Source organism: Ambystoma mexicanum, chromosome 12 (genome assembly GCF_040938575.1).
Source record: "Ambystoma mexicanum isolate Mex_15411 chromosome 12, UKY_AmexF1_1, whole genome shotgun sequence".
Taxonomy (NCBI): Eukaryota; Metazoa; Chordata; class Amphibia; order Caudata; family Ambystomatidae; genus Ambystoma; species Ambystoma mexicanum.
The window spans coordinates 1,246,347,983-1,246,367,762 of NC_090936.1; the positions used below are offsets into that span (position 1 = coordinate 1,246,347,983).

General features: G+C 51.0%; 1 protein-coding gene across 2 annotated transcripts in view; it reads left to right on the forward strand.

Annotated features, from left to right (window-relative positions):
- IGF1 (insulin like growth factor 1) overlaps nt 1–19,780 on the forward strand; it is a 385,102-nt gene that overhangs the window by 254,223 nt on the left and 111,099 nt on the right. The window lies entirely within an intron of this gene.

Consider the following 19,780-nt stretch of genomic DNA (forward strand, 5'->3'; position numbering starts at 1 on the left):
GGAGAGAGAATGAGAAAAAGAGAGTGTGCGAGAGAGAAAGAGGCGAGAGAGGAGGAGAGAAGAGGGGGAGAGAGAGACCATAAAGAGAGCAAAAGAGGGGCGCGAGAGCAGGGGGTGGCGAGAGAGCGGTAGAGAAGAGAGGACGAGAGAACGAGAGTGTGCAAGAAAGAAAGAGAAAGAGGCGGAGAGAGATGGAGCGAGAGAGAGAGAGACAAGACACGGAGAGGAAAGTGAACACGAAAACGAGAGAGGGGACGTGACAGAAAAAGAGGAGAGAGTGAGAGAGAGACAGAGAGACAGAGAGCGAGGAAAGAAGGGGCAGAAAGTGAACAAGAGAACGCGAGAGAGGGAAGATGAGGAGAGTCCCAGAAAACGCGGTAAGAGAGAGGAGGCTAAAGATCGACAGAGAAAACGAGGGAATCAGGTGAGAGAGGGGAGAAAGAGAAAAAGAAAGGAGAGAGAGATCGAGGACAGAGGGATGAGAGAAAAGGCGAAGGGTGAAAGAGGGGAACAATAAACAAGAGATAGACAAAGGGTGGGGAAAGGAGTAGAAAAGAGGGGGGGCTTAATTAACTAGAGAGAGAAAGAGACAAACAGCAAGTGACAAAGGGAGAGAATGCGAGAAAGAGGCAGAGCAGGTGACAGGGGAGACAGATAAAGAGATTGCGCCTTAGACAGGGGGCTTTCCAAAAGCGAGTTATGGGTGGACAGAAGTGTGAAGGGGCAGGACCCCCTCCCCCTCCGCCTCCTGGGGGCAGGGCTGTGATCCTGGGCACTCTCTCCAAGTGACTGCTGAGAGGGAACTTGTACCCCGGGTAGAGCTGGGCGAGGCCTGGTCCAGACCCCCCCACCCTTCCCCCCTCATTCACTCACGTTGCAAATAAAATATGTTAGGACTCCGCGGGGGTTGGGGGGCATTGAAAAGATCCTGTTTACGATGCAGCGGCTCCCAATATGAAGAGAGGGATTAGAGCTGCAGGGCGGGGGCGATCTCAGGGGGGGCATATAATCCCAGAGGGGCCGCCGAGCGCAGGGCAGCACGACTGCCCAGAAACTCAATTATCCAGAAGCCAAGAGATAAAGTAGTCACAGCGGGAACAGGTCCCCTCGCACCCCCCCCCCCCCAAAGAAAAGCTTCCCCTGATGGAAACACCAGAAAAGAAAGAAAAGCCGGCGTATAAAGCAGCCCTCCTCATCCAAGAGGCAGGAGGCAGACCCCCCCCCCCCCACTGAGAGACGCAGAAGAGATAAACACGACTGCAACCAGCGACTGACTCCACGCAGAGGACCCTGAGAAGGACAGACTGACCAGGACAGACTGACCAGACCCATCCAACATGGCAGCACTCAGTCACTAACCATGATGCACTCCCAGTAGACCCTGAGAAGGACAAACTGACCAGGACAGACTGACCAGACCCATCCAACATGGCATTGCTCAGTCACTAACCATGATGCATTCCCAGTGGACCCTGAGAAGGACAGGCTGACCAGGACCGACCAACACGACAACGCTCAGTCACTGACCATGATGCACTCCCAGTGGACCCTGAGAAGGACAGACTGACCAGACCCAACCAGCATGGCAGCACTCAGTCACTAACCATGATGCATTCCCAGTGGACACTGAGAAGGACAGACTGACCAGACCCAACCAGCATGGCAGCGCTCAGTCACTAACCATGATGCACTCCCAGTGGACCATGAGAAAGAGAGACTGACCAACATCGACCAACATGGCAGTTCTCAGTCACTAACCATGATGCATTCCCAGTGGACCCCGAGAAGACAGACTGACTAGACCCAACCAATATGGCAGCGCTCAGCCACTAACCATGCTGCATTCCCAGTGTACCCTGAGAAGGACAGACTGACCAGGACAGACTGACCAGACCCAGCCAACATGACAGCGCTCAGTCACTAACCATGATGCATTCCCAGTGGACACTGAGATGGACAGACTGACCAGGACCGACCAACATGGCAGCTCTCAGTCACTAACCTTGATGCATTCCCAGTGGACCCTGAGAAGGACAAACTGACCACGACCGACCAACATGGCAGCGCTCAGTCACTAACCTTGATGCATTCCCAGTGGACCCTGAGAAGGACAGACTGACCAGACCTAACTGCATGGCAGCGCTCAGTCACTAACCTTGATGCATTCCTAGTGGACCCTGAGAAGGACAGACTGACCAGACCCAACCAACATGGCAGCGCTCAGTCACTAACCATGATGCATTCCCAGAGGACCCGGAGAAGGACAGACTGACCAGGACCCAACTAGCATTGCAGCCCTCAGTCACTAACCATGATGCACTCCAAGTGGACCCTGAGAAAGACAGACTGACCAACATCGACCAACATGGCACCGCTCAGTCACTAACCATGATGCATTCCTAGTGGACCCTGAGAAGGACAGACTGACCAGACCCAACCCGCATGGCAGTGCTCAGTCACTAACCATGATGCATTCCCAGAGGACCCTGAGACGGACAGACTGACCAGGGCCGACCAACATGGCAGCCCTCAGTCACTAACCATGATGCATTCCCAGAGGACCCTGAGATGGACAGACTGATCAGGACCGACCAACATGGCAGCACTCAGTCACTAACCATGATGCACTCCCAGGGGACCCTGAGAAGGACAGACAGATCATACCCACCAACATGGCAGCATTCAGTCACTAACCATGATGCACTCCCAGGGGACCCTGAGAAGGACAGACTGACCAGGACCGTCCAACATGGCAGCGCTCAGTCACTATCCATAATGCAGTCCCGGGGAACCCTGAGATGAACAGACTGACCAGGCCCGACCAACATGGCAGCGCTCAGTCACTAACCATGATGTATTCCCAGAGGACCCTGAGATGGACTGACAGACCATACCCAACCAGCATGGCAGCACTCAGTCACTAACCATGATGCACTCCCAGGGGACCCTGAGAAGGACAGACTGACCAGGACCGACAAACATGACAGCGCTCAGTCACTGACCATGATGCACTCCCAGGGGACCCTGAGAAGGACAGGCTGACCAGGACCGACCAACATGACAGTGCTCAGTCACTAACCATGATGTATTCCCAGAGGACCCTGTGATGGACAGACTGACCAGACCCAACCAACATGGCAGTGCTCAGTCACTAACCATGATGCACTCTCAGAGTACCCGGAGAAGGACAGACTGACCAGGACCCAACTTGCATTGCAGCGCTCAGTCACTAACCATGATGCACTCCCAGTGGACCCTGAGAAAGACAGACTGACCACAACTGACCAACATGGCAGCGCTCAGTCAATAACCTTGATGCATTCCCAGTGGACCCTGAGAAGGATAGACTGACCATGACTGACCAACATGGCAGCGCTCAGTCACTAACCATGATGCATTCCCAGTGGACCCTGAGAAGGACAGACTGACCACAACTGACCAACATGGCAGCGCTCAGTCAATAACCTTGATGCATTCCCAGTGGACCCTGAGAAGGATAGACTGACCATGACTGACCAACATGGCAGCGCTCAGTCACTAACCTTGATGCATTCCCAGTGGACCCTGAGAAGGACAAACTGACCACGACCGACCAACATGGCAGCGCTCATTCACTAACCTTGATGCATTCCCAGTGGACCCTGAGAAGGACAGACTGACCAGACCTAACCAGCATGGCAGCGCTCAGTCACTAACCTTGATGCATTCCCAGTGGACCCTGAGAAGGACAGACCTCCAGACCCAACCAACTTGGCAGTGCTCAGTCACTAACCAATATGCACTCCCAGAGGACCCGGAGAAGGACAGACTGACCAGGACCCAACTAGCATTGCAGCCCTCAGTCACTAACCATGATGCACTCCCAGTGGTCCCTGAGAAAGACAGACTGACCAACATCGACCAACATGGCAGCGCTCAGTCACTAACCATGATGCATTCCTAGTGGACCCTGAGAAGGACAGACTGACCAGACCCAATCAGCATGGCAGTGCTCAGTCACTAACCATGATGCATTTCCAGAGGACCCTGAGATGAACAGACTGACCAGTACCGGCCAACATGGCAGTGCTCAGTCACTAACCATGATGCATTCGCAGAGGACCCTGAGAAGGTCAGACTTTCCAGGGCCGGCCAACATGGCAGCCCTCAGTCACTAACCATGATGCACTCCCAGGGGACCCTGAGAAGGACAGACAGATCAGACCCACCAACATGGCAGTGCTCAGTCACTAACCATGATGCATTCCCAGGGGACCCTGAGAAGGACAGACTGACCAGGACAAACCAACATGGTAGCGCTCAGTCACTAACCATGATGCACTCCCAGGGAACCCTGAGATGAACAGACTGACCAGGCCTGACCAACATGGCAGTGCTCAGTCACTAACCATGATGTATTCCCAGAGGACCCTGAGATGGACTGACAGACCATACCCAACCAGCATGGCAGCACTCACTCACTAACCATGATGCATTCCCAGTGTACCCTGACAAAGACAGACTGACCAACATCGACCAACATGGCAGCGCTCAGTCACTAACCATGATGCATTCCTAGTGGACCCTGAGAAGGACAGACTGACCAGACCCAATCAGCATGGCAGTGCTCAGTCACTAACCATGATGCATTTCCAGAGGACCCTGAGATGAACAGACTGACCAGTACCGACCAACATGGCAGCGCTCAGTCACTAACCATGATGCATTCGCAGAGGACCCTGAGAAGGACAGACTTTCCAGGGCCGACCAACATGGCAGCCCTCAGTCACTAACCATGATGCACTCCCAGGGGACCCTGAGAAGGACAGACAGATCAGACCCACCAACGTGGCAGTGCTCAGTCACTAACCATGATGCACGCCCAGGGGACTCTGAGATGGACAGACTGTCCAGGACAAACGAACATGGCAGCGCTCAGTCACTAACCATGATGCACTCCCAGGGAACCCTGACATGAACAGACTGACCAGGCCTGACCAACATGGCAGCGCTCAGTCACTAACCATGATGTATTCCCAGAGGACCCTGAGATGGACTGATAGACCATACCCAACCAGCATGGCAGCACTCAGTCACTAACCATGATGCACTCCCAGTGGACCCTGAGAAAGACAGACTGACCAACATCGACCAACATGGCAGCGCTCAGTCACTAACCATGATGCACTCCCAGGGGACCCTGAGAAGGACAGACTGACCAGGACCGACCTACATGACAGCGCTCAGTCACTGACCATGGTGCACTCCCAGGGGACCCTGAGAAGGACAGGCTGACCAGGACCAACTAACATGACAGCGCTCAGTCACTAACCATGATGTATTCCCAGAGGACCCTGTGATGGACAGACTGACCAGACCCAACCAACATGGCAGTGCTCAGTCACTAACCATAATGCACTCCCAAAGGACCCGGAGAAGGACAGACTGACCAGGACCCAACTAGCATTGCAGCCCTCAGTCACTAACCATGATGCACTCCCGGTGGACCCTGAGAAAGACAGACTGACCAGGATCGACCAACATGACAGCGCTCAGTCACTGACCATGATGCACTCCCAGGGGACCCTGAGAAGGACGGGCACTCCCAGGGGACCCTGAGAAGGACAGGCTGACCAGGACCGACCAACATGTCTCTGTATCTCTTTTTCCATCTCTCTCTCTCTCTGCCCCTTCTCTCTCTTTACTCTCTGTGTGTCTCTGGGAGACGCAGAAGCGTTAGACACGACTGCAACCAGCGACTGTCTCTATGCAGAGGACCCTGAGAAGGACAGACTGACCAGGATAGACTGACCAGACCCATCCAACATGGCAGCGCTCAGTCACTAACCATGATGTATTCCCAGAGGACCCTGAGGTGGACTGACATACCCAACCAACACGGGAGTGCTCAGTCACTAACCATGATGCACTCCCAGGGGACCCTGAGAAGGACAGGCTGACCAGGACCGACCAACATGACAGCGCTCAGTCACTGACCATGATGCACTCCCAGGGGACCCTGAGAAGGACAGGCTGACCAGGACCGACCAACATGACAGCGCTCAGTCACTAACCATGATGTATTCCCAGAGGACCCTGAGATGGACAGACTGACCAGACCCAACCAACATGTAGGACAAAAAAGAAGGTGGGTGAGGCGCGCACTCCCGGTTCTGGTCAATTAAACCTGTTGCAAAAAATAAGTAGCTGGGTCACATCCCAAAATGGGCAAATATTCACAGGGTTAGATCCCTTCTGCCGAAAATCAGGTACTCAGTATTAACTGGGTTAGATCCCTTGCTGCAAATCAGGTAGTCAGTATTAACAGGGTTAGATCCCTTGCTGCAAATCAGGTAGTCAGTATTAACAGGGTTAGATCCCTCAGCTGCAGTTCTGTGGTCTGTGGTTGTTCTCCTCCTAGCGCTTTCTTATCTCAAATAATCATCAGGGAGGCTGTTAAGCAGGTGTGTCTAATTAGACAGAAAGGATTCTGGTAGCTGTAGTGAAAAAAGTTTTTTTCTGTTCAGGTGACCAGCAACCGACACCCCTCCAAAGCACAAGTCCTTCCCTAAAGATGGTTCTCTCCCCTCCCCCAAATTTGGGGAGGACTTGTGCTTGTACTAGTCTAATTAGACACACCTGCTTAACAGCCTCCCTGATGATTATTTGAGATAAGAAAGCGCTAGGAGGAGAACAACCACAGACCACAGAACTGCAGCTGAGGGATCTAACCCTGTTAATACTGACTACCTGATTTGCAGCAAGGGATCTAACCCTGTTAATACTGACTACCTGATTTGCAGCAAGGGATCTAACCCTGTTAATACTGAGTACCTGATTTTTAGCAGAAGGGATCTAACCCTGTGAATATTTGTCCATTTTGGGATGTGACCCAGCTACCTATTTTTTGCAACAGGTTTAATTGACCAGAACCGGGAGTGCGCGCCTCACCCACCTTCTTTTTTGTACTGAATGCTATGGGAGTCCCGGGCTCCAGAGGCAGCGCCACGGGGTGACTGTGCCCCACTTTGGAGAATCATAAAGATGGTTCTCTCCCCTCCCCCAAATTTGGGAAGGACTTGTGCTTTGGAGGGGTGTCAGTTGCTGGCAACCTGAACAGAAAAAAACATTTTTCACTACAGCTACCAGAATCCTTTGAGTCTAATTAGACACACCTGCTTAACAGCCTCCCTGATGATTATTTGAGATAAGAAAGCGCTAGGAGGAGAAAAACCACAGACCACAGAACTGCAGCTGAGGGATCTAACCCTGTTAATACTGACTACCTGATTTGCAGCAAGGGATCTAACCCTGTTAATACTGACTACCTGATTTGCAGCAAGGGATCTAACCCTGTTAATACTGAGTACCTGATTTTCAGCAGAAGGGATTTTCACAGAACTGCAGCTGAGGGATCTAACCCTGTTATTACTGAGTACCTGATTTGCAGCAAGGGATCTAACCCTGTTAATACTGAGTACCTGATTTGCAGCAGAAGGGATCTAACCCTGTGAATATTTGTCCATATTGGGATGTGACCCAGCTACTTATTTTTTGCAACAGGTTCAATTGACCAGGACCGGGAGTGCGCGCCTCACCCACCTTCTTTTTTGTACTGAATGCTATGGGAGTCCCGGGCTCCAGAGGCAGCGCGACGGGGTGACTGTGCCCCACTTTGGAGAATCATAAAGATGGTTCTCTCCCCTCCCCCAAATTTGGGAAGGACTTGTGCTTTGGAGGGGTGTCGGTTGCTGGCAACCTGAACAGAAAAAAACTTTTTTCACTACAGCTACCAGAATCCTTTGAGTCTAATTAGACACACCTGCTTAACAGCCTCCCTGATGATTATTTGAGATAAGAAAGCGCTAGGAGGAGAACAACCACAGACCACAGAACTGCAGCTGAGGGATCTAACCCTGTTAATACTGACTACCTGATTTGCAGCAAGGGATCTAACCCTGTTAATACTGACTACCTGATTTGCAGCAAGGGATCTAACCCTGTTAATACTGAGTACCTGATTTTCAGCAGAAGGGATTTTCACAGAACTGCAGCTGAGGGATCTAACCCTGTTATTACTGAGTACCTGATTTGCAGCAAGGGATCTAACCCTGTTAATACTGAGTACCTGATTTGCAGCAGAAGGGATCTAACCCTGTGAATATTTGTCCATATTGGGATGAGACCCAGCTACTTATTTTTTGCAACAAGTTCAATTGACCAGGACCGGGAGTGCGCGCCTCACCCACCTTCTTTTTTGTACTGAATGCTATGGGAGTCCTGGGCTCCAGAGGCAGCGCCACGGGGTGACTGTGCCCCACTTTGGAGAATCATAAAGATGGTTCTCTCCCCTCCCCCAAATTTGGGAAGGACTTGTGCTTTGGAGGGGTGTCGGTTGCTGGTCACCTGAACAGAAAAAAACGTTTTCACTACAGCTACCAGAATCCTTTGAGTCTAATTAGACACACCTGCTCAACAGCCTCCCTGATGATTATTTGAGATAAGAAAGCGCGAGGAGGAGAACAACTACAGACCACAGAACTGCAGCTGAGGGATCTAACCCTGTTATTACTGAGTACCTGATTTGCAGCAAGGGACCTAACCCTGTTAATACTGAGTACCTGATTTGCAGCAGAAGGGATCTAACCCTGTGAATATTTGTCCATATTGGGATGTGACCCAGCTACTTATTTTTTGCAACAGGTTCAATTGACCAGGACCGGGAGTGCGCGCCTCACCCACCTTCTTTTTCCAACCAACATGTATCTGTATCTCTTTTTCCATCTCTCTCTCTCTCTCTCTCTCTGCCCCTTCTCTCTCCGTGTGTCTCTGTATCTCTCTTTCCTCTATCTCTCTCTTTCTCTCTCTCTCTTCCTCTGCCCCTTCTATCTCTTTGCTCTCCGTATGACTCTGTATCTCTCTTTCATTCTCGCTCTCTCTCTGCCCCTTCTCTCTCCGTGTCTCTGTATCTCTCTTTCCCTCTCTCTCTGCCCCTTCTCTCTCCGTGTGACTCTGTATCTCTCTTTCATTCTCGCTCTCTCTCTGCCCTTCTCTCTCCGTGTCTCTGTATCTCTCTTTCCCTCTCTCTCTGCCCCTTCTCTCTCCGTGTGACTCTGTATCTCTCTTTCATTCTCGCTCTCTCTCTGCCCCTTCTCTCTCCGTGTCTCTGTATCTTTCTTTCCCTCTCTCTCTGCCCCTTCTCTCTCCGTGTGACTCTGTATCTCTCTTTCATTCTCTCTCTCTCTCTGCTCCTTCTCTCTCTGTGTCTCTGTATCTCTATTTCCTCTATCTCTCTTTCTCTCTCTCTCTTCCTCTGCCCCTTCTATATCTTTGCTCTCCCTTTGTCTCTGTATCTCTCTTTTCCTCTCTCTATTTCTCTCTCTGCCCCTTCTATCTCTTTGCTCTCCGTGTGACTCTGTATCTCTCTTTTCCTCTCTCTATTTCTCTCTCTGCCCCTTCTATCTCTTTGCTCTCCGTGTGACTCTGTATCTCTCTTTCATTCTCTCTCTCTGCCCCTTCTCTCTCCGTGTCTCTGGACCTCTCTCTCTCTCTCTGCCCCTTCTCTCTCTTTACTCTCCGTGTGTCTCCGTATCTCTCTTTTCCTCTCTCTCTCCATCTCTCTCCAGGAAAGAGTTAGGTTTTCGGTTGCATGTTTGGGAGGAGCCGCCCCAGCCATTCACGACAGACGCACCACGAGACGAAAACATCAACATCTTTAAGTGGACTGGAGAGGTAGTGGGGGTGGTGCTGTGTAGACAGAGAGCAGCAACTACAGAACCATCTCGCTAGGTGGCGGCCAGCCTAGCAGCTGCAGGCATATGTTCTCCTTCCGTGTGCCCTACAGGAAGGTGCCATCACGTTCAGGGTGCTGTGAAAGGGACGCAGACACAGGCTAAGATAGGCTCTAGTTTGAACAACCCCATAACATTCCTAGTTTGTGCTCATTAGTAGTGTGTTCGGGTGCATCAGCACTACCAAGGAAGCAGTTCCCATCAGACACATTTCAGTATTGCTTTGGTGCTCACAGAGAAAACTGATAATTGGATGATATCCCCAACTAGTCTACCCCAGCACTTGGTCTCCTCTGACTCCCCCCCCCAACCTGCACTTGCCCTTCTGGGCTCCCTCCCCCTGCACTAGCCTGGCTGGGCCTGCAACCCCTGAGCCCTTCCAGCCCAGTTCCTTGCTCTTAACATGGGGACCCTCTGCCCCTGCACTCTCTTCATGCTGGGCTATGTCCACCTGTCCTCCCCGGGCACTTGCTTAACCCTCCAGCACTCACCCCTCTTCCCCTCTGGCCCTGCACTCTCTTCTCCGCGGGCTATGTCCACCTGGTCTCCCCGGGCACTTGCTTAACCCTCGAGCACTCACCCCACCTCCCCTCTGGCCCTGCACTCTCTTCTCTCCGGGCTCTGTCCATCTGGCCTCCCCAGGCACTTGCTTAACACTCCAGCACTCACCCCACCTCCCCTCTGGCCCTGCACTCTCTTCTCCGTGGGCTCTGTCCACCTGGCCTCCCCAGGCACTCGCTTAACCCTCCAGCACTCACCCCACCTCCCCTCTGGCCCTGCACTCTCTTCTCCGTGGGCTCTGTCCACCTGATCTCCCGAGCACTCGCTTAACCCTCCAGCACTCACCGACCTCCCCTCTGGCCCTGCACTCTCTTCTCCCCGGGCTCTGTCCACCTGGCCTCCCCAGGCACTCGCTTCACCCTCCAGCACTCCATCTCACCATCCCCTCTGGCCCTGCACTCTCTTCTCCCCAGGCTCTGTCCACCTGGCCTCCCCAGGCACTCGCTTCACCCTCCCGCACTCCATCCCACCATCCCCTCTGGCCCTGCACTCTCATCTCCCCAGGCTCTGTCCACCTGGCCTCCCCAGGCACTCGCTTAACCCTCCAGCACTCACCCCACCTCCCCTCTGGCCCTGCACTCTCTTCTCCCCGGGCTCTGTCCACCTGGTCTCCCCGGGCACTCGCTTAACCCTCCAGCACACACCCCACCTCCCCTCTGGCCCTGCACTCTCTTCTCACTGGGCTCTGTCCACATGGCCTCCCGGGGCACTGGCTTCACCCTCCAGCACTCACCCCACCTCCCCTCTGGCCCGGCACTCTCTTTTCCCCGGGCTCTGTCCACCTGGCCTCCCAGGGCACTCGCTTAACCCTCCAGCACTCACCTCACATCCCCTCTGGCCCTGCACTCTCTTCTCCCCGGGCTCTGTCCACCTGGCCTCCCCGGGCACTCGCTTAACCCTCCAGCAATCACCTCACCTCCCCTCTGGCCCTGCACTCTCTTCTCCGTGGGCTCTGTCCACCTGGCCTCCCCTGGCACTCGCTTAACCCTCCAGCACTCACCCCACATCCCCTCTGGCCCTGCACTCTCTTCTCCCCGGGCTCTGTCCACCTGGCCTCCCCGGGCACTCGCTTCACCCTCCAGCACTCACCCCACCTCCCCTCTGGCCCTGCACTCTCTTCTCCCCGGGCTCTGTGCACCTGGCCTCCCCAGGCACTCGCTTCACCCTCCAGCACTCATCCCACCTCCCCTCTGGCCCTGTACTCTCTTCTCCTCGGGCTCTGTGCACCTGGCCTCCCCGGGCACCCGCTTAACCCTCCAGCACTCACCCCACCTCCCCTCTGGCCCTGAACTCTCTTCTCCCCGGGCTCTGTCCACCTGGCTTCCCCGGGCACTCTCTTAACTCTCCACCACTCACCTCCCCTCTGGCCCTGCACTCTCTTCTCCGTGGGCTCTGTCCACCTGGCCTCCCCAGGCACTCGCTTAACCCTCCAGCACTCACCTCAGCTCCCCTCTGGCCCTGCACTCTCTTCTCCCCGGGCTCTGTCCACCTGGCCTCCCCAGGCACTCGCTTAACCCTCCAGCACTCACCTCAGCTCCCCTCTGGCCCTGCACTCTCTTCTCCCCGGGCTCTGTCCACCTGGCCTCCCCAGGCACTCGCTTAACCCTCCAGCACTCACCTCAGCTCCCCTCTGGCCCTGTACTCTCTTCTCCTCGGGCTCTGTGCACCTGGCCTCCCCGGGCACCCGCTTAACCCTCCAGCACTCACCCCACCTCCCCTCTGGCCCTGAACTCTCTTCTCCCCGGGCTCTGTCCACCTGGCTTCCCCGGGCACTCTCTTAACTCTCCACCACTCACCTCACCTCCCCTCTGGCCCTGCACTCTCTTCTCCGTGGGCTCTGTCCACCTGGCCTCCCCAGGCACTCGCTTAACCCTCCAGCACTCACCTCAGCTCCCCTCTGGCCCTGCACTCTCTTCTCCCCGGGCTCTGTCCACCTGGCCTCCCCAGGCACTCGCTTAACCCTCCAGCACTCACCTCAGCTCCCCTCTGGCCCTGCACTCTCTTCTCCCCGGGCTCTGTCCACCTGGCCTCCCCAGGCACTCGCCTAACCCTCCAGCACTCACCCCGTGCACTTCTCTTTACTGCACTTGTACAATTCGAATATCACATGGCCTAGTAGGACCGCTTGTTTCTGTCATCTCTGCCCCCCCCCACCCTTGTCTCATTGCGCCTTGACACATTGTCTAGGCACATTATACAAACTCAATAAATAAATAAAATATTGGAGTGCCACAAAAATGATGTGAATTCTCTGGAAAAGAAGCAGCTAAAAATTCAATTAATTGCACTAACATTGTGCCCGTTGTTTTATTCTAGAATGTTCCTTTCTAATGCTCGCCCCCAGTACCTATCGTACTCATAATAAGAACATTATTACACTTGTCTTACCGAGCAAAACACATTATGAAAACCTAGAATCATCATGTACATTATTTTCAGATAGAAGGATGTCATTCCAAGGATATGCTGTTACACTCCTACTGTCCTCTACCGAAATACCCTTATCAAGAGTTCCATCATCTGTACTCTGCCAGGACGCCTCCAAAATTCATTTAGAGGCAAAATTAAGAATTGATTTTCAAACAATAAGACTTAAAATCTACTTTTGCCAAGGGATCAACTGTAGGGTTCTTACTCCTAAATGGACCTTTTTACCCCGGATCAAACAAGGCTCCACGAGCTGGTATTAGACAATCTATTCTCGGAGGATTGGTAACAAACAAGCAGTCTGACCCCCAAGAGGGAACGGCTTTCACTGCGTTGAAATCTGTAACTAATTTAGTGATCAAGGCAGCCAACAGAGAGGGGGCGGGGGGTGCGGCTTCAAGCTTATACACTTGTCTGATTATGATAAACTGGTCTCGATGAACAGAAAACGACATAAAGCTTGAGTCAGATCCCAGACGGTAGATTAAAGAATTTATTGGGGAAATAGCAAATAGGGTGTATGACAAACAATCGATCAGTGAAAAGTAATGACAGTCCCAAAATCTGCTTGACACACGGCATCCTAAAATCCACAAAAATGTTATCAATCCGTCAATATTAGTTTCCAGTTGTGGATCCGTTATAGAGCCTGTACCAAATGTCTTTCTGCAACCCGTGACGAATCAAAGGTGTGTATCACCTCTTCCGAGGGAGACTACCCACTTTGGGACTAGGGAGGTGAGCCCACTCTGCTTAACACCCCCTAGGGGATAGGGTAAGCAAAATCCCTCTCAAGGTGCCTCCCCCCTAAGGGACAGGGAAACCCCAGGGAAAGAATTAAGTCACCATCCTTCCCCTCCTGAGACTAACACCGTTATGGGGTATGCAGCAACCTTTAACAATGGCTTGCTCGGCTTCTGTGTGGAAAATTAACTTCCGGGGCACAAGTGTCCAGGGATGATTATCGTTTTTTAAACCATCAATCAACCCCACACCTCTAGTACACCAGACAGGATCTGAATAGATTTGAATACAAGTGAATTGTAAGACCTCCTTGTCCAATTTTGGTAACGTGGACGGAACGGCAGGCTTATCTCCACAAGATCGTGGATCGTTGGTTAGTTGCAACACAGTGAAAATACAATTATTAACCAATGATAAAAGGGACTGTCCAGTCAAGGTTGCATAAAAATATCTACTTTATTATTATCACAACAGACAGTTCTAGCCCACTGCAAAATACAACCCATCCTGTAAAGGAATGCAGAGGACAGACTGTTTCAAAGAAGGAAAAGGGATGCACTGTGGATACTGACAGGAGGGTAGTCGGTATAGTAAATAATCACAATAGTTCAAGGATACTTGGTTTCAACACAAAGGGAGCAATGGGTCGTAAAATGTCTGTAGTGGCCTTCGGAGAAGGACCAGGGGGACAGAACCACAACATACCTTGTGCTGGAGGAGTTCTTGGTGCTCTATTTATTTATTTATTTATTTAAATTTATATAGCGCGCAAGCAGCCCAAGGGCATTGAGGCGCTGTTACTTGTGAGAGCTTAGTTACAGAGGTACAGGAATGGTAGCAGTCGTTGGTACATTATAAATATTACAGACATAATACAATACTTACAGCTTATGCAATTGGTCATTACATTCCAGCTTATGTAGTGGCTCATATGTATAGTATTCATGCTGATGCGAGGGACGAGTCGGTTACAGGGGGCTTTGCCGCTTCTGTGACACAGTTCACGATGGGAGGTAGCTGTGGGTATCAGGTGACAGGCAGTTCGGCAAGCGAAGCTGGATGGAAGGCTGCAGGCCGGCCTACACGGCGGCTCAGGGGTCAGGAATTATCGTCTCATTGCTGGTTGGTATTTTTGAAGCACTGGTCTGGGACATCTCGGACGGCTTCAGTGACTGCAGTGTAACAACAATCAGCGGTGCAATCGGTTGCAGCTCGTGGGGCTCCACTTGCTCAAAAATGGCCTTTAAGGTGGACGTTGGAAGATGCTGTTCGATGCACTCCTCCAATCTCTTCACTTAGCTTGTGTCAGCCTTTAAGGTGAACGGCCCAAAGCTGAGGAGAGTTTTGCAGGCAGCTGCCTTGACCTTGGTTTGGTATAGTGACTCTCTGGCACTTCCCACTTAGGAAACTTGCTGCAGAGACTAGCAGGGCACGCTGTGTGCTGGGTGGGTACTGGTTCTGGAGCTGCTGGAGGTTCCTCTGGATTTGGTATCTCCCTCTGTTCCCTGGGAGATGTTTAGGGGACGGATGCTTCCCCCGTGGAGGTCCTGGCCTTCCTTCACTGGCAGAAATTGTAAGGCAGACTGTACCTTCAGCCAGGGTCCAATGATGAGTTCACCCTTCTGCTTCTGGTGAAGCCTTAAGATGATCTGCCAAAAGAGGGACTCAGCCCTCATTTAAAGCCAAATGGGCCACAGTGATTGCTGTAGGCTAAGCCCACCTTAATGAACCAATCCTGGGTCCCCACCAACATACTCCTGTACGTGTGAGGTCATAATGAGAGTGCTTTGCAACCGAAAAGGCAAAAGGGTGAAAACATTTAATACTAAATCCCACCCATCTTCCTGCCTGTTGTGGATCAAAGGGTCTCTCTTGTTAATGGAGCTCTCTGTGGTTCCTGATTAAAGTGGCAGGTCTCCATTGAAGCTGCAGCGAGACCAGACTTTCTGTCTCTGTCAAACCGCATACTCTTATCTTCTGAATGTGGTCTCCAAGCAGGGATGACTACTGTAAACTCACAGTGCTAGACATGACATTTCCCTGTCAAGCAATACTGAGGGTGGGAGCTGGCATCAGATTGACACAGTGCATATGAAAGGGTGTTGGGGGTTTTTGTCTCCTTTGTTAGCCGCTGCAGCCAGGACCCATGTACGTCTGTTTGAATTAAACTCTGATTAGTATGTGAATGCTGCCACCAGCTACACGGCTCAACAAAAGGACAGGGTGGATCCATGGAGCATTTGCTAGTTAATTAGGTTGGCTATGGCAGGGAGGTTTTTCCCTCCCCCTTTTGAGATGACATGTGTACTCCTGGCTGTGAGATCCCAACTAAATATGACAGGGGTAACTGCGCCAGAGTACACAGTCTATGTGTATGTCATGCGTTGAGCATAGGAAAATGTGTGCAGAGTAGCCTCACACATTTTCCGAAGATTGATCTACCATCCTTCAATTTCATTGAAAAATTAAAAAACCCAGGCGAACGCACACCCACTGTGCGGATGGTCGAATTCCTCACAGTGTGTCTAAATACTATTTCTTTTTTGTTAAAGATTCCCCAGTGGCCATCTGACTTTTCCTCTGAGGCGGGCACCATTCTTTCTCTCAGCAATCTGAAGAGGAGGCGCGCATCCCGGAAGTGCATTCGTAAGTGCACCGACTGTTGGACTGTCTGCCCTCTTTGTTTGTTGCTCCCTGGTTTGCTGCCGGAATCCTCTTTGCTGGACTGTTTTGAGGTGCTCGTCGACAAGAGGAATCACTATGTGCCACGAAACACGGCTTGCTGGACTGCTGCAGTGACGTGGTGCTCTGCACGCCCACAAGTGTTCTCATTGGTCTCTCCCAGCCCACGCCCACCAACGAGTTCCCACAGTCCATATCTTCCGAGTGCACGCGCATCCGTGCACGCGCATCCCAGAAGTGCATTTGTAAGTGCACCGACTGTTGGACTGTCTGCCCTCTTTGTTTGTTGCTGCCTGGTTTGCTGCCGGAATCCTCTTTGCTGGACTGTTTTGAGGTGCTCGTTGACAAGAGGAATCACTACGTGCCACGAAACGCAGCTTGCTGGACTGCTGCAGTGACGTGGTGCTCTGCACGGCCAAAGGGATTGCACGGGACGTGTGTTTAGATTCTGTGTGGTGTTGTGTTGCACGGGGCCCCCCCATCCTGGGTGGTGTTGTGTTGTGCTGGGACACGGTTGGGAGATAGTGAGTTTGTCTCGCTCCCTTCTTCCTCATTTTGAAAAGGCTCCTTCTCCTCTGTTTCAGGTGTTCTCATTGGTCTCTCCCAGCCCACGCCGACCAACGAGTTCCCGCAGTCCATATCTTCCGAGTGCACGTGCATCCGCGCGCGCGCATCCCGGAAGTGCATTCGTAAGTGCACTGACTGTTGGACTGTTTGACGGGACACGGGCTGTGCTGGTTAGAGGTGATTTATAGTGATTCGATATATAGTATTGCTTCGACGTGTGAGTTAGAAGGTTAGAAGGTCTCTTCTACCGTGGCTACACGAGAGCATAGGAAATTTAAAAACATGGTTAATGGCCTACGCAGTGGGCGGCAACTTTGTGACTCCTTACCTGAATCTAGCAACGACCCAGGTAACACTATTAATGAGTCTATTAAGGGGGTCTCTCTATCTGCCACTGCCAATATGGGGCTATCTATTACTGATGTCTCTCTGTGTGTCGGCCCCATGCGCAACTCATGTTCCAGAGTCATGTCTAAGATGCGTTTGTTAGAGAATGCCCCCATTATCCAGCATTCGATTGGGGTTGGTGATATGGGACCGACTGACTCTGTAGAGAGTGTGGGTACCTTTAAAATGAATGACCTTAATGACTGTGAGGAGATACCGTATAATCAATCTCCCTCGACGACTTCAAAGTCACTTATTAACATGTGCGTACCGGCTCTTGCTGGAGGAACTTCAAGTAATATCAAATTAGCGGATGTCTCTATAATACCACCTGGCATTGAGGCCGCATTGGGGAATCGTATGAGGTTCTCCAAGGCTCCCTCCACCCCCGTTACTCACTCAAGATTTGGTATAGAAAATGTCCATCTATTTAACAACGTAGATGGCTCATCCCAAAGTATGAGTGGGACAGCTATTATGTGCCCTAACAAATTGATAGGAAGGGACTATAATAAAGTCAAATCTAGTTCCCCCACTGACACAAAAATTAATAATGACCCTATAGATGTACTCTCTTTGTCGGAACATAAAATTGCAATGTTCTCTGCATCACATTATCCAGATGTTAGACACATTGGCACTCACAATGTAATTGAGCAACAGAAATCATGTTATGAGTCTATGGCCACTGATTTTCCGGTAATGACTAGACTATTAAACTTGTTAGATAAGGGACATGAACAAACGCATGGTGAAATAGGTATTCTAAAAGGTGTTTTAGTCGATGTTTTGTCAAAGATTAGCAGGATAGAAGGTTTTCTATTTGCTTGTGATGCGGGTGTAATGGGTAAGGACATAAAGAAGGTGGTTCACTCGACTGCTAATCAAATGACCCTGCCAGATTTGAAATTAGAGGCAACTCAACCTCGTATTGAGGGCTTACACCAGGCCTCGCAAACCTTGGCAGATCCAAGGATGGCAGGGGAGAGTAAACCGTCCTTCGCTGCCATAACAGCTGTCCCCAAAATTTATCCCAAAGTTGTGATTGAACCAATGATTCAGAAGCTGTCCCTGGCCATTTCAGCCAATGTGCTGGCTATACAGCAGCTGACGAATCGTTTCAGTGACCTCCCGTGTGATTTGCCTCCTGCAGATCGCATTCTTCGAGAAATGGGGGGAACGGAGGAGGGGCAACACATTGAGGGGAGTGAATTTACTAGTAACCTGTCTGATCTCACCAATCTAATAGACCTTGAGGATGAACTATATCCCAAAGGGCCCTCTATGGCCATCTTACCCTCGCCCATTGATTCCCAAGTTCCGACTGGCGGTGTCATGACTAGGAAGCAGAGAAAAATGGCTGCAAGAGCCCAAAAAAGGAAATTCCATTAAGAAAAAAATATTAAAGCGGCCAACAAAAAAATAAAAAACAACTTCTTGAAAGCAAATGCCCTAAATGAGGCGAATATGAAGCCGTGCTTTCCCATGATACCTGAAGATCAGGTCATTGACTTGGAGCAACTTAATCCAGAATCCAAGGAATTATTGAATTTACCTGAGTCTTGTGACTCTACCGGTTTGAAGCCTAAGGGATTGCGTGCTCATAACAGCGAAATGCATGCCAATCTGAAACCAGGTACCCTAGGTGATATAATAGAAGCTGTACAACAAGATACAAATTTCGAACTTGCTAATCTTAAGCAATAAAATCTGTTGAATTTCTTCCCTAACATGAGAATTAAGAAAGCCTCGCACATAATGAAGGGAGGAAGCGGTCCTAGACAGTTGAAAGAGCATAGAAAACTAGCTCAAAAACAAGTAACTAAGATTGACACAAAAGAACCTCAAGGTGGTCCCCGGGCTCCTTCGCATGTGAGTGGCTTAATTGTCTCCTCGACTCTTGAGAACCATGGTGGAGAAATCATTGGGGCAGAAGTCCCCTTTGATATACTCCCAGACGAGGCAGACTTACAGCTTTCTCCAGAGATGCCATCTATCATGGGTTGGGAATCTAATGAAACACCAAATGGGAAAATGTGCCTAAATCGTTCTGCTATCCTGAAAGCTTTCCAGGACATACCAGCATTGAGAACTATCAGATCTGACGATATTGATTGGGTCAGACTTTCTTCCAATAACAATAATAGGATGATCTGTGGTTATCACTCGCATATCATCATGAGGATGATTTGGGCTCAAAGAACTGATTTTGAATTGATAGGTTTAACCCCATTTATATTCCAAAACGAAGATCTAGCGAAATCCTTTGTTGAAAAAACAGTCGCTAAGCAGACAACGCAAATGGGGTTCAATGAGGGAGCTTTCCCAGCCCCATTGAATGAGGAACTCTTTAAGCAATTTATGACCTTAGCGATGGATTGCTCTGGTATTAAGTTAACTGAGCCTCCACCCCAGATTTCGTCTTTTCAGAACATGGCTAATAAATAGAATAAGGGGAGGGGACTGACAATAATGTCCTGGAATGCCTGCGGCCTGAAAAATTTTGATTTTGATTCAAGAATCCATGCATTTGTCCCATTTTGATATCCCAGGGTATTGTACCCACGTCCAACCCGCCATTAAAGGTCCACTAGGACGTCCATCTGGTGCCCTTGCGGTCCTCATTGATAAGGCCTGTAGAA